The 11,985-nt window shown below is 42.5% G+C and overlaps 1 pseudogene; it reads left to right on the top strand.

Annotated features, from left to right (window-relative positions):
* Positions 1-400: 400 nt before the first annotated feature.
* LOC142422548 (SUZ RNA-binding domain-containing pseudogene) lies at positions 401-1,261 on the top strand (annotated as a pseudogene).
* Positions 1,262-11,985: the final 10,724 nt, after the last annotated feature.

Consider the following 11,985-nt stretch of genomic DNA (forward strand, 5'->3'; position numbering starts at 1 on the left):
ATCATGAAGATGGAAAGAGGAGGCTTGTCTGAAGTCTGCCTTATAGCATTTAGATGATGTTGGATTGCCCTTCTTTAAATAGCCAGAGGAGGTCAGCTATGGCCTCATGGTTTACTCTGTTATTTCTGGAAAGGACATTTGATTCAAAGAGCTGTCTTTGGTTATTTCTATCTGAAATGGAGCAAAGGAATATAATGAGTGTTGGGTTGAAGCTCAAGGACCGAAATCATCTTTGGAACTTTCCAGAGGCAAAAAACTTGCTGCTTACTCAAAAGTGCTAAGAGTAGGCTAGACCCTACTTTGATCCAGTTTGGGGATGAAGGCCATGTGGCATGTGATTGGGATAGTCTAGAAAGGAATGGATTTGAATGTTTTAAGAAACATATTTAGGGAGAGAGCGGCGAGTAAGATGGAAGATGAGGAGGTCGCTGAGAGCTGGGAGGAGGCGGCAGACAGCGGGGAAATCCAAATCTCCTCCCAGAGTGCCCATTGTGATTCAGGACGATAGCCTTCCCACGGGGGCCCCCTCCACAGATCCGCATCCTCAAGAGGCCCACCAGCAACGGTGTGGTCAGCAGCCACAACTCTACCAGCAGGCCAGCCCTCCCTGTCAAGTCCCTAGCCCAGCGGGAAGCAGAGTACGCTGAGGCCCGGAAGCAAATCCTGGGGAGTGCCAGCCCAGAAGAGGAGCAGGAGATACCCATCCTTGACAGGCCAACCAGGATCTCCCAGCCAGAAGACAGCAGACAGCCCAATAATGTGATCAGACAGCCCCTGGGTCCCGATGGGTCACAAGGCTTCAAACAGCGCAGATAAATGTGGGCAAGAAAGGATGCCACCGCCGCTGCCGCCACTGCTGCGGTCGCCTCCTGGGTCGTCTGCCACGGGTCGCACTGCCGTGGCAGACAGCTGGACTTGAGCAGTGGGAACGACCTGACTTACTTGCACTGTGATCCCCCTTGCTCCACCCACTGTGACCTTGAACCCCATGCACTGTGACCTCTCCCTTAGCCCCCTTCCCACTGTGATTGGCACGTCTACAAGGGCTGTCCCAAGTCCACGGAAAGGGAAAGGATGAGGGTTAGGGGAGGGCTGCGGGGACTCACCAAGGACTCAGAACAGAGTCAGACAGTGCCACTTGGGGTAAGCCGGTGCCAGCAATAAGTTTATCATGCTCATGAATTTGGAATTTCAAAACGCAAATGAGAACCTCCCCTCCCAAGTGCATGTCTTCACTTAAAAAGCAAGTTCCATTTGAAAAGATTCCTCCCCCCCTTATTTTTACAAATAATCTGATTTGCAAGAAAAAGCGCATGGGGGGGGGGGTTAGCAGTTTAATGAATTTTTAATTGAGAAAGGGTAGTTTGATAGTCTACTTAAAAAAGTTTCTGGGAAATCCTCTAGAAACATTAACCAATAGGATTTTGGTGAGTTTAGCTTCTGTGTTCCTACTGCCGCCCAGAAAAGGGGCAGGGCTCCGCAGCCCCCAAGACAGATGAGTACCCCATGCCTATATCTCCCTACCCCCCAGCTAAGGCCCAGGCCATACCTTGGCTCTGCCTAGAACCTGGGCCAGCTCTAGGCTCAGGGAGCCTGGGGAGGGTGCCAACCCCACCTCTAGTATTTCAGGAGATAGGGAAAGTGAACAGGCTTCCCCTCCTCATGCCCCTCAGGGTGGTTCCCTACCAGCCAGGCTTGCTACTTCCGGAGGAGAGCCCAGGATTTGAGAGTGGCTTTTGCATTCTTGGGCTTAGAAGTAAGGGATGCGAGACATGTTCAGTATTTGCTGTCCACTCAAGGGAAGCCAGTAGAGAGTCAGAGTCTGATCTGACTCCAGGTATTCGAGTCTTCTGCCTAGTGTGGCCGAAAGACAGATGGGTGGCTCTTCCTCCTCTAGCGAGGCGTGCGCTCTCCAGGGTCTGTAGCGAGTGCTCCATCTCTGTTGATGGCACCGGCTCAACTATATATACTTGGTGCATTTCCTTTTAACATCAGGACACTGGGAGCTAGGCCCTTCTGGATGAAGTCGGGGAAGGTGACACTATGCATTGCAAAGATTGGTGATGACGGACTGGCTCTTTCCAGAGCAAGAGTCTGGGAGAAAGGTAGCTTCCCTCCATCTCTGGATCCCGGAGATTGGCTTTGCCCTTGAGGTGGCAGAGCTCTGAGGACAGCCACCCAGAGCAGCTGGGTGTATGGCTGGCTGGCTGGCCTCTTCCTTGCACTGCACCTTATCCCTCAGCCAGCCAGCCAGCCTCACTCGCAACCAGCAGATAGGTTTGGGATTGGTTGGTGTGACATTTTTGCAATTAGGGCAGCTCATGGTGGTGGCTAGCTGTAGTTGGCCCACTCCACCTGGCTTAGCCTTGCCAGCAGGCATGGTAGGCAGGCCCAGCTGGCCAGGTGCCACCATACTTCCCTGTAGAGGGCGGGGCTAGCCACTTGAGTCGATGGTTAGCCCATAGCACAGCCTTAAAGCTGTGTGAACCAGGAGATGGTGAGCAGAGCTGGAACCGAGCTTTGGTCTGGGAGAGGTGCAGGTAGCTGCATCATGTTCTGAGGGGCACTGAGCTCCCCAGTAGGCAAGGGAGAATGTTGGCTGCTATCCTTAAAGTTCCACTGCCCTGACCAGGTTTCTGCACTCTCAGATGTATGGTGTTGGCCGACATCATGTGCTAGTGGTCTCTGGCCGGAGGCGAGGCTGCCCCTTCAGTGGCAGAGGTGGCTCAGGTGGGAAGGACCAGAGGTGCTGATTGCTCAGCCACTGGGACCACCTGGTCCTTGACCTCACGGGGAGGGCTCGCTGAGGGGTGTTTGCAATTAGGCCATAGCAAGGCCTGGTGCACCCACCTCCCTCCAGCCAAAGATGGGGCTCTGCCCACTGTGTGCCCGGCGCACTCACCAGCAGCCGTGCCCTGGCTTCCTAGATGGAGGGGCGGAAGGCAGGAAACCTAAAACAGGATACTGTTGTGTTGGGGGGAGGCGGGAGGGGAGACGGGAGAACGGTTTGGATTTTGTTTTATTTTTGTAGTTGTCTGTAACTTTCCTTAAGTGCTTTTTTTTTTTTTTTTTTTGAGCTGCAGGCTTTGGCTTGGAAAATCCCAGGGGTTGGGGGGCAGAAATCTGAGGCTGCTGCCCCTTTCTCTGCCTTCATGGTACTGTCCCCTTGTTCCCTTTCCCTAGCTCCTCCCTGACCCAATGATCCAGGCCTCAGACCTTCCAGCTAACCGCTTCCCATGAGCCACTACTCTGATGTCAGCCTATAACCAAAGGAGCTGGGGGTCCGGGCCTGGTGACCAGCCCTTCTCAGCCCATTCAATCAGGGTGCTCCCCACCTGCAGGCAGGAGGCAACACCCTATCTGTTACCATAAAACCCTTCCAGAGCCCACCTGCCCTGCCCCGTCCAGCCCAGCCATACCCTGCTCTGCCCCATCTGGGGGTGCTCTGCTCAGGGATGGGCTGGCGGGCCTACTTCCAGCCTCCCTGGTAAGCAGAGATCTGAGAAACCTCGGGGGTCCTGTTTCCTGTCCTGTGGTCCCAGGAGTGTGTGTGAGCCCCTTGGGTGTCTGAAGCCAAGGGCATGGAAGGAAGGGCTGCAGTCCTGCTCTGCTGGTGTAGTGGGCAGCTGCCTACCCCACACCTTGGGCTCCTGAGTCGGCAGATTAAGCATTTTATAAATTGTATTTTAAATACATGTTTTAAACTTGTCAAAACAAAAAAAAAAGAAACATATTTAGGATCTGGCTGTACTTAGATAACAATGATTTTTTCCCTACTTACTCTTATTGATAGTATGTGATAGAAATGAATATTGGAAATTATTTTTTAGAGAGAGCTTGTAAGCTGCCTTCAGCCTTTATAATTAGATATGCTAAAATGGGTATTTGGAAGTACCTGAAAGAAAGTCTTTTTGTTTGAAAAGGTTAGCCACACCTAGTGCCTGGGGTGCTCAGGAGATTCTCATTTGAAAAGATATGCAACTAGAACTTTTGAGAGACTGAAGGGGAAAAAGTGGTTTTGGCTTTTTAAATTTTTGAGCAAGTAGTCTGCATCTAGAAAAGCCTGGGCCAATTAATGAACTATCTTACCTGGGACTGAAAGTAAAAGGGAGCCTACGGGTAACCTGAAATCTTTCTAGGTGACCACCTGGATCCACTTGTTGAGTGGATGTGGGAGAAACACAGCAATGCAAAGATGGGCTGAGTCTGACCACGGAAGCCCATGAACCTGGTTCACAGGAAGTAGAGGAAGAGATAAGAGTGGGCTGGTTGGTCTTCAATTTAAGAGTTGCATGGAACCTGAACCTATAGATATATCAAATGGGGGTGTGTGGGGTGTTGTAAGGGAACTCCCTAGTTTGCCATTGTATCTGCAGGGAAATGGATTTTTTAATATGGTCTTTCTAGCTAAAGTCTCTAAATTCCCATTAAATGAGCTTTCCCTGCATGGTATGGTAAGAAAGTCGGGGAAGATACTGATAGGATTCACCTGTGAGTGACTGTGAACAGAATTCCCTGGAATGGCACCATGCTGTGTATAAAACAAGTCCTCTGAGAAGCACAAGGAGGGCTCTCATTATCAGCAAGATCCAGAAGTGGATCCTCTGGACCCCAGATCTGAGATCCCTGTGCAGTGAACCTCCTGGATCCAGAGGACAGCTAGACCATCAGAGGAACACCAGAAAACCAGGAGCCAGATCGAGTTAAGATGAGTGCTTTTGTGCCAGAGGCTGCCTTGAGGATTGCAGGTGTCTCTGGGCACTTAATTGAACACTTAGCTGGACTTGCTGACTCACAGAAGTGGAGCTGACTACCTTTGGGCTGAGGCTTACTGAAGTGTGTTGCCTATGGGCACAAAATCATGGAAGTTAGGCTAGCTGGCCCATAGCAATGGAACTGAGTAACTTCAGGCTGAGGCTTACTGAAGTGGCATGCCTGTAGGCACTAAATTCAGAGAGATTGATTTGCTGAGTCATGGCTCTTGAGCTTAATATTTTTGGGCTGAGGATTACAGCAGAGTATATGCCTCTTGGGCATTTATTAGCAGTCCTGAAACCTTGTAATATGTACTGATAAACAACTACCCTTAGCATTTCTTACACGCTGGCATTATTACAGCTTGTTAACATCCGTAATAAACCTATCAATCACAATTTTTTCTGTGAGTTTCTGTGTAGCCATCACAATGGATATTAGAACCCAGAGAGATCAAGTAGAGATATATGAAGTAATGAAAGATAGAACACTAATCAAGACAATTCAGCAACATCAGCCCAGCTTGAAATGACTAGGACTCAGTTGACCAGACCAGGCCAAATAAAGAGGAAGATGTTTGACCATGTAAGCTGGTGCACATTGCTTGCTGATTTGGTGAATGGATGGCCTGGCCTAGATTTGCTTGCCTATGGATGCATAAACACTAGGTTCTAACTAGAATGAAGATTCTTCACATCAAAGGACAGGCTTGCTCCTTCAAAGCACTAGGTTGATAGAACTGGATGCCCAAAGTTCAGAAATTGGATACCCAAAATGGAAATATTAGATAAAGTCATAAAATTGCTGGCTTATAAAATTTCCCGAGTGGTAAAGATGTTGATAGGATTAAAGTGTAAATGTTCACAAAACTGCAATTTGTAGGCATAAAATATATTTTATTCTGCTCACTTATAGAATATAAAGTTTAAATTTGACTGGTAAATTTTCAATTGGATGTGTTTTAATTTTATCCTGTTAGACCCAAACATGATTTTATTATTGTCGTTGTTTGGTTAAAGAGTTGTGTACAGGTGTCAAGTTAGCAATAGGGGGTCTGTGGCAGTTAGATTTTATATCTGCTTGAATTTGTATGAAAGTATAGGGGTGGAATCCAACCTGTCAAACAGGGCACAGCTTGATTATGCCTCCTGATTATGTAGTCCTTTGATAAAACAGAAACTGGGTACTTTCTCTCTCTCTCTCGCTCTCTGCCCCTTCACTTTCTTGCTTTCTGGAAATCTGTGTATGCTTCCAGGGGTGGCCTCATTTGGGTCACCAACCTATGAGCTGTCTGTGCCCTCCTTCACCTTTCCATGTCATTAGCCTGCACATATGTGAATTTGAAGACCATTGGGTGCATATGATTTATTATAGTATAGATTACTACTCAAGGTAAGGAACACCAAAACCCTCACAACACCACCAGCCACAACAATGCTTTGAGCTGTTCATTTTTAGAGGTTGACATGCCAATTGGAATTCCAGTCTTTGTTCCTGGGTATAGTTAGTCATACTTCCAAGAAAGTCAACATTTTGTTGATTTTCACTCCAGAACTTGGTCAATGACCTTATATAGTCACTCCTATGAACTCTTGTACAAGTATGGAAGATTGGGGTTATGCCCACACTTTTCACTCTGGAAGCACATGGATCTGGGGCTGTGAATTACCCCAGGTGTCCCCTTGATCTCTCCATGTCCAGACTTCTGTCAATGGCATCAGTACTGTCATCACCCATTTGAACCAGCAGGACCCCAGCAATCAGTTGTTCTTGAGGTTCAGTGAATGCTGTGCTGCCAGATGTGAAGGGTTTATGATCTTCACATTCAAGAACATTGGTCTCCTTCTCTCTCCCAGCATTAAGTGTTCTCTTGGAAGTCAGGTCCATCTGCTTGCCAAATCCCATGACAGGAGGCAGTGTGGTGGATTTGATTAAATCAAGCTTCACCTCATTAATTCATCTATGGAGAACTCCTCAAAAGAAGGGTGGTGAGGGTGGTGTTTGACCATGCCTTTATATGGACTTCCAAGCTTCCTCTTCATGAGCTACATAAATGTAAAGCGGATATCTTAGTAGAAAATAACATTAACTTGGCACCAAGATGTGCCCTGGGTCTCTTCCTCTTTGTGCTCAGTCACATGGATTCAGGAGCAGGAGCCCTGAACCGAGAATTCTCTCGCTGCTGCTTCTATCTGCCACCAAGAGTTTGGAGCATTTTGGGTTCCTGCTGGCCTAATCTTTTTAGAACTTGGCTGTATCTAGGAGATAGATTATTTGTCATGATAAGTTTAACTTCATAGCATTGTTATGATATTCAGAATCCCCATGCATATAAAGATGGTTTTTTGAGCACTTCTCAAGAAAAAAAACCAAGCCTGACTTCTGGTGTTTTTTAAAAAACGGTGCCATAGAGACATGTGATATATGGCCCACTTCAAAAAAAACTGTAGAGAAAACAGATGTGGTAGACACACCTGGAGATCTGGATTTATGAGGAAGAAAAAATAAGTGAGCTGAACACTAATGCAGAAAAAGTGAGGGAAGAACCTCTATAAGAGATCAAGAGTAGAAATGAAATCTTAACTGGTAAAAAAGAAGGTGGATTACCTCCCACAATGAGGAACAGTTTCTGGGACACCTGACCATGAGAGAGGTGTACCGACCCTTTGCTCTCCATAACTACAAGGTGAATGGAGCAATACCTTGATTCAATTTATCATCCTTTCTTCCATACCTGTGGGGCAGCATGTGCACTATGAAAGTGAGTTGGATCAGACAGGACCCATGCACAGCATAGGGTGCTGACAGAAGGGAGGCTAAATCATACTGTTTCCCACAACAGTCTGTTGCCTGAAAGGGATACATATCCATAGGTTTTCCCTTAGACATGTGAAAGCAGAGGCTGAAACCTACCACTTGGACCCAGCTACTACATACAGTTTTAGCAAAGGCTCCAATTTGTGGCAGTAGTCTGGTTTTAAAGCAGTTCTGTCATGTGAGGAAAGGTTTTTCATGCTCATTTTCTTTTCTTCTTGATTTTTCTTCTTTCTCTTTCATTTTTTTTCACATCCCTTCTTCTGACCTTTGCCAGCTAACACACAGAGAGGTAGAACCATTTCTGGTGTCCACACCTTTGTTGGCCATGGAGATTAACCTCAACAGGAGCCTCAAGACAAAGAATGGATCCTGAAAAAAGCCCAGGGAAAAGGAATAGTTACCTACAAAGGGTAACCAACAAGAATAACAAAAAAAATGTTCAGAAGAAACCATATAGGCATGAAGGCAATGGAATTGCATATAAAACTTTGAAAGAAAAATACTACCAACCAAGAATTTTATATCCAGAAATTTATCTCTCAAATGTAAAGAGAAATGTATATCCAGATCCGGAGAATGTAAACGAATTTGTAAAAACAAAATCAAACTTATAAAATGGAGGTTCTTTGGACAAAGAATCAACAAGAAGAGCAGTCACAAGAAGCCACTACCAAGAAACCAAAACCACAGAAAACATTGCTGAAAATAAAACAAAATTGCAAGACTGAAAATAGTAAGATATTCATTCCCACATGAAGACAATTATAAAGTAATAGAGGGCATCCTGCAGAAATAAAGCATTGTAATGGACAAAGAGTGAAGGAGTCTTCAAGAGAGAACAGACTATCTTAAACTTGGAAAGAAAATAATTAACAAGGTAGCCTCAAAGAAAATAGATAAGCCTCATTAAAGTATAAATTAAAAAGAAAAGTACAAAAAACTAGTCATTAGTAAGGTATCAGAAAATAAAAATGACAAGAAAATCCACAAACATAATGAACTCAGAACAGAAATTTATGAGAAACAAACACTGCCACAAAAGCAAAACATCAAAAGGAAAACAATAAATTTATTCCTATCAATAATGACATTGTATGTAAATTGACACTGGATTAAATGCACCAGTCAAGAAGAAGAGTGTAATAGAATAGATAAGCAAACAGAATTCATCAATCCACTGCTTACAAGAACCATACTTTAGACATAAAGACAAAGCTAGGATAAATATCAAGGGCTGGAAAAAATGTATCAAGTTAGTGACAATCCAGGAGTGGCAATATTAGTCTCAGATAAAATAGACATCCAGGAAAATTCCATCATGAGAGACAAAGAATGATTAAAGGAATAATAAGACACAACTATAGTAAACTATATGCACCCAATGAAAGACTTTCAAAATATATTAATCCAACTCATAGATTTGAATAGAGAAATCGACATAAAGAAAAAGAAATAGACATGGCTATAATAAGAGGAGACTTCAGCACGCCAATCTCAGGGAAGAGCTGAAGAACTGAAGAGAAAGCCAATAAAGATTCAGAAGAACAGTAACACCATCACTCAATTTTGCTGTTTTAGACATATATAGAACGCTTGACCCAACAACAGATCAATAGAAATTCTTCTCTAGATCACATGAACTATTCTCCAGAATAGACCATACATTAGGCTCCAAAGCAAGCCTTTGAGAACATCAAAAGCAGTATTCAGAAGGAAATTAATAGAAATAAATGCACTCATCAAAAAACAAGAAAGGCCCCATCTTCAACAACATCTTCAACAACTAGAACAATATCACTAAAATAAACTTTCAGTTCCAGAAAAAATAATGAGTTAGAATAGAGATAAATGAAGCAAAAACAGAAAAGGAATAGAAAAAATAGTTAAGACAAGAAATTTTCTCTACAGGGATGAAAAAATTTACAAGCCATTGGCAGACTTATAAAAGAAGAAGCAAGAAATATCACCAGGAAGAAACAAAAAGGACAAAATCACAATATAATCTACTGAAATAAAAAAACATACTATGAAGGACTATATGTCAATAAATTTGAAAGCCTAGAACATACTGATAAATTTCTAGAACACACTACCTACCTAACTTAACCAGTCTGGTGTAGAAAACCTCAACACACCCATAAAAAAGAAGTAGATCATGTCATCAAAACACCCCCAGTAATGACAACAAAAAGTTCTGCACCAGACCACTTCACCACGGAACTCTACCAGGCATTCAGAGAAATGACACCAATTCTGCTCAAACTATTCCAGAATATAGAACATGATGGCAAACTCCTGAACTCCTTTTATGAACTGAGCATAACCCTGATACCAAAACCAGGAAAAGGAATGAACAAAATAGAAAATTATAGACCAATATCTCTTATGAGCACAGATGCAAACATTTTCAACAAAATCTTAGAAAATAGAATCCATTTATAGATAAATATATATGTATACACACACACATATACAATCACCATGGCCAAGTGGTGTTTATTCTAGGTATGCAAGGACAGTTTATTATTAGAAAAATAATTGATGTAGTTAATTATATAAATAAAACAAAGGCAAAGAATTATATGATTGTATCAATGATGCAGAAAAAGCATTTAACAAAATTCAACAACCATTCCTCTTAAAACTCTCAGAAGAATAGGAATAGAAGGGAAATTCCTCAACATAATAAAGACCACATACATAAAACGAATGGCCAACATCTCATTTAATAGGGAAACACTGAAAGCACACCCCACCCCAAACCGGGAACCAGACAAGAATGCTTTTTACCACCACCCAGTGTTGTGCTGGAAATCTTAGTCAGAGTTATTAGACAAGAAAATGAATTTAAAAGTATCCAAAATGTCAAAGAAGTAAAACTTTTTTTAGAGTATATGATTCTACACACAGAAATTCTTAACAACTTGGTAAGAATATTGTGGGAAATAATTCAAAAGCTTTGGCAACATAGAAAGGTACAAGTTCAAGAATCAAAAACCCATGGAAAATCTGTATACAAATGAGGAAACTTTCAAAAAGAAATCAAGGAAACAATACCATTTACAATTTCCATCTAAAAAATGAAATATTAAAAGCTAGAACAAATTTAAAATGAGCCAACAAATTTTAAAAGGGAGATGAAATTTAAAGTGTTAAATTTTGACCTACCTGCATCTGCAATAATCCACTTTCTAATGTCTCTGCCTGATAGCAAGACTTCATATTCCTGGTGTAGAATGAAGAGGGGTTCACCTGAGGCTTTATCCACACTTAGTCCTCCACTTAAAAAAAATGGAAACACTTACAAATGGATCAAAAGGGAAATAAAATGATAAGATATTACATTTTTAACTTAACTACACCTGCCACAAACAACTTTACAATGTTCTCTGTCTGCTTACACGGCTAGTCACATCCCTTGTTTATGGTCTGAGGGACTTCATTGGAGGCTTGCTCCAAATGTGGACCCTGCACATGGATTTTGGGCTTCCACGGTCCTCCAAAGCCTTTTGCAAACCAGGTATTCACATTTAAGCTCTGATATGATTCCCTCCTTCAGTTTTGAATATTATTATTTACAATTATTGGATAGCACAGGCTGGTGTGCTTCTTCCACTTGGACTTACAGTTTCTAATATTTTCTGCTTTCTTTTTGATTGAGATTTTTTTCTATTTTATTTTGTTATTAAAATATTTTTCAGTATATGAGATCCAAGGTAGATGAATCTATAGAGAAAGCAACTGCATTAACATTCACTTGTTTTTTGGGGTGTGGGTGTGGCTATGGCAGGGAAGATTGGGGGGAAATGGGGAGCTAATAATGAGTAGAAGAAGAAAGCATTCTAAAATTGATTGTGGTAATGATGTACAACTCTTTTTAATATGATTGAACTATTGAATTGTGTGATACGTGAATTACATGCCAATAAAATGACTAAAAATATTGAAATGCTTCTACAAAGTAAACTACCAAACACTACTACAAATAACAACAACAACAAAACAAACCTACATAAATGGGAGAATATGGATAGGGAGACTCAACATATGAAAATGTCAATATTACTCAACACCAAAACCCAGCTAAACAAAAGTATTTTCATTGAGTGGATGCCAACACATAGTGACCATATAGGACAGATTAGGACTCTCCTCAGACCTCAAAACCTACTGCACAGCCATGGTAATCAAAATAGCCAGGTATTGGTATAATGAGAGATACACAGGCAATAAAGAATAAAGAAACCAGAAATAAATTCATTCACCTAGAGACAACTAATTTTTTTGGAAAACGGTTGATTAAATGGGGGAAGTGATAGTTTTTTCAACAAATGGATTTGAATATGCAGAGGAATGAAACAGAACCCATATCTCACCCCATATAAAAATGAACTCAAGATGGACAATAGATCT

This window comes from Tenrec ecaudatus, chromosome 12 (assembly GCF_050624435.1).
Source record: "Tenrec ecaudatus isolate mTenEca1 chromosome 12, mTenEca1.hap1, whole genome shotgun sequence".
Taxonomy (NCBI): Eukaryota; Metazoa; Chordata; class Mammalia; order Afrosoricida; family Tenrecidae; genus Tenrec; species Tenrec ecaudatus.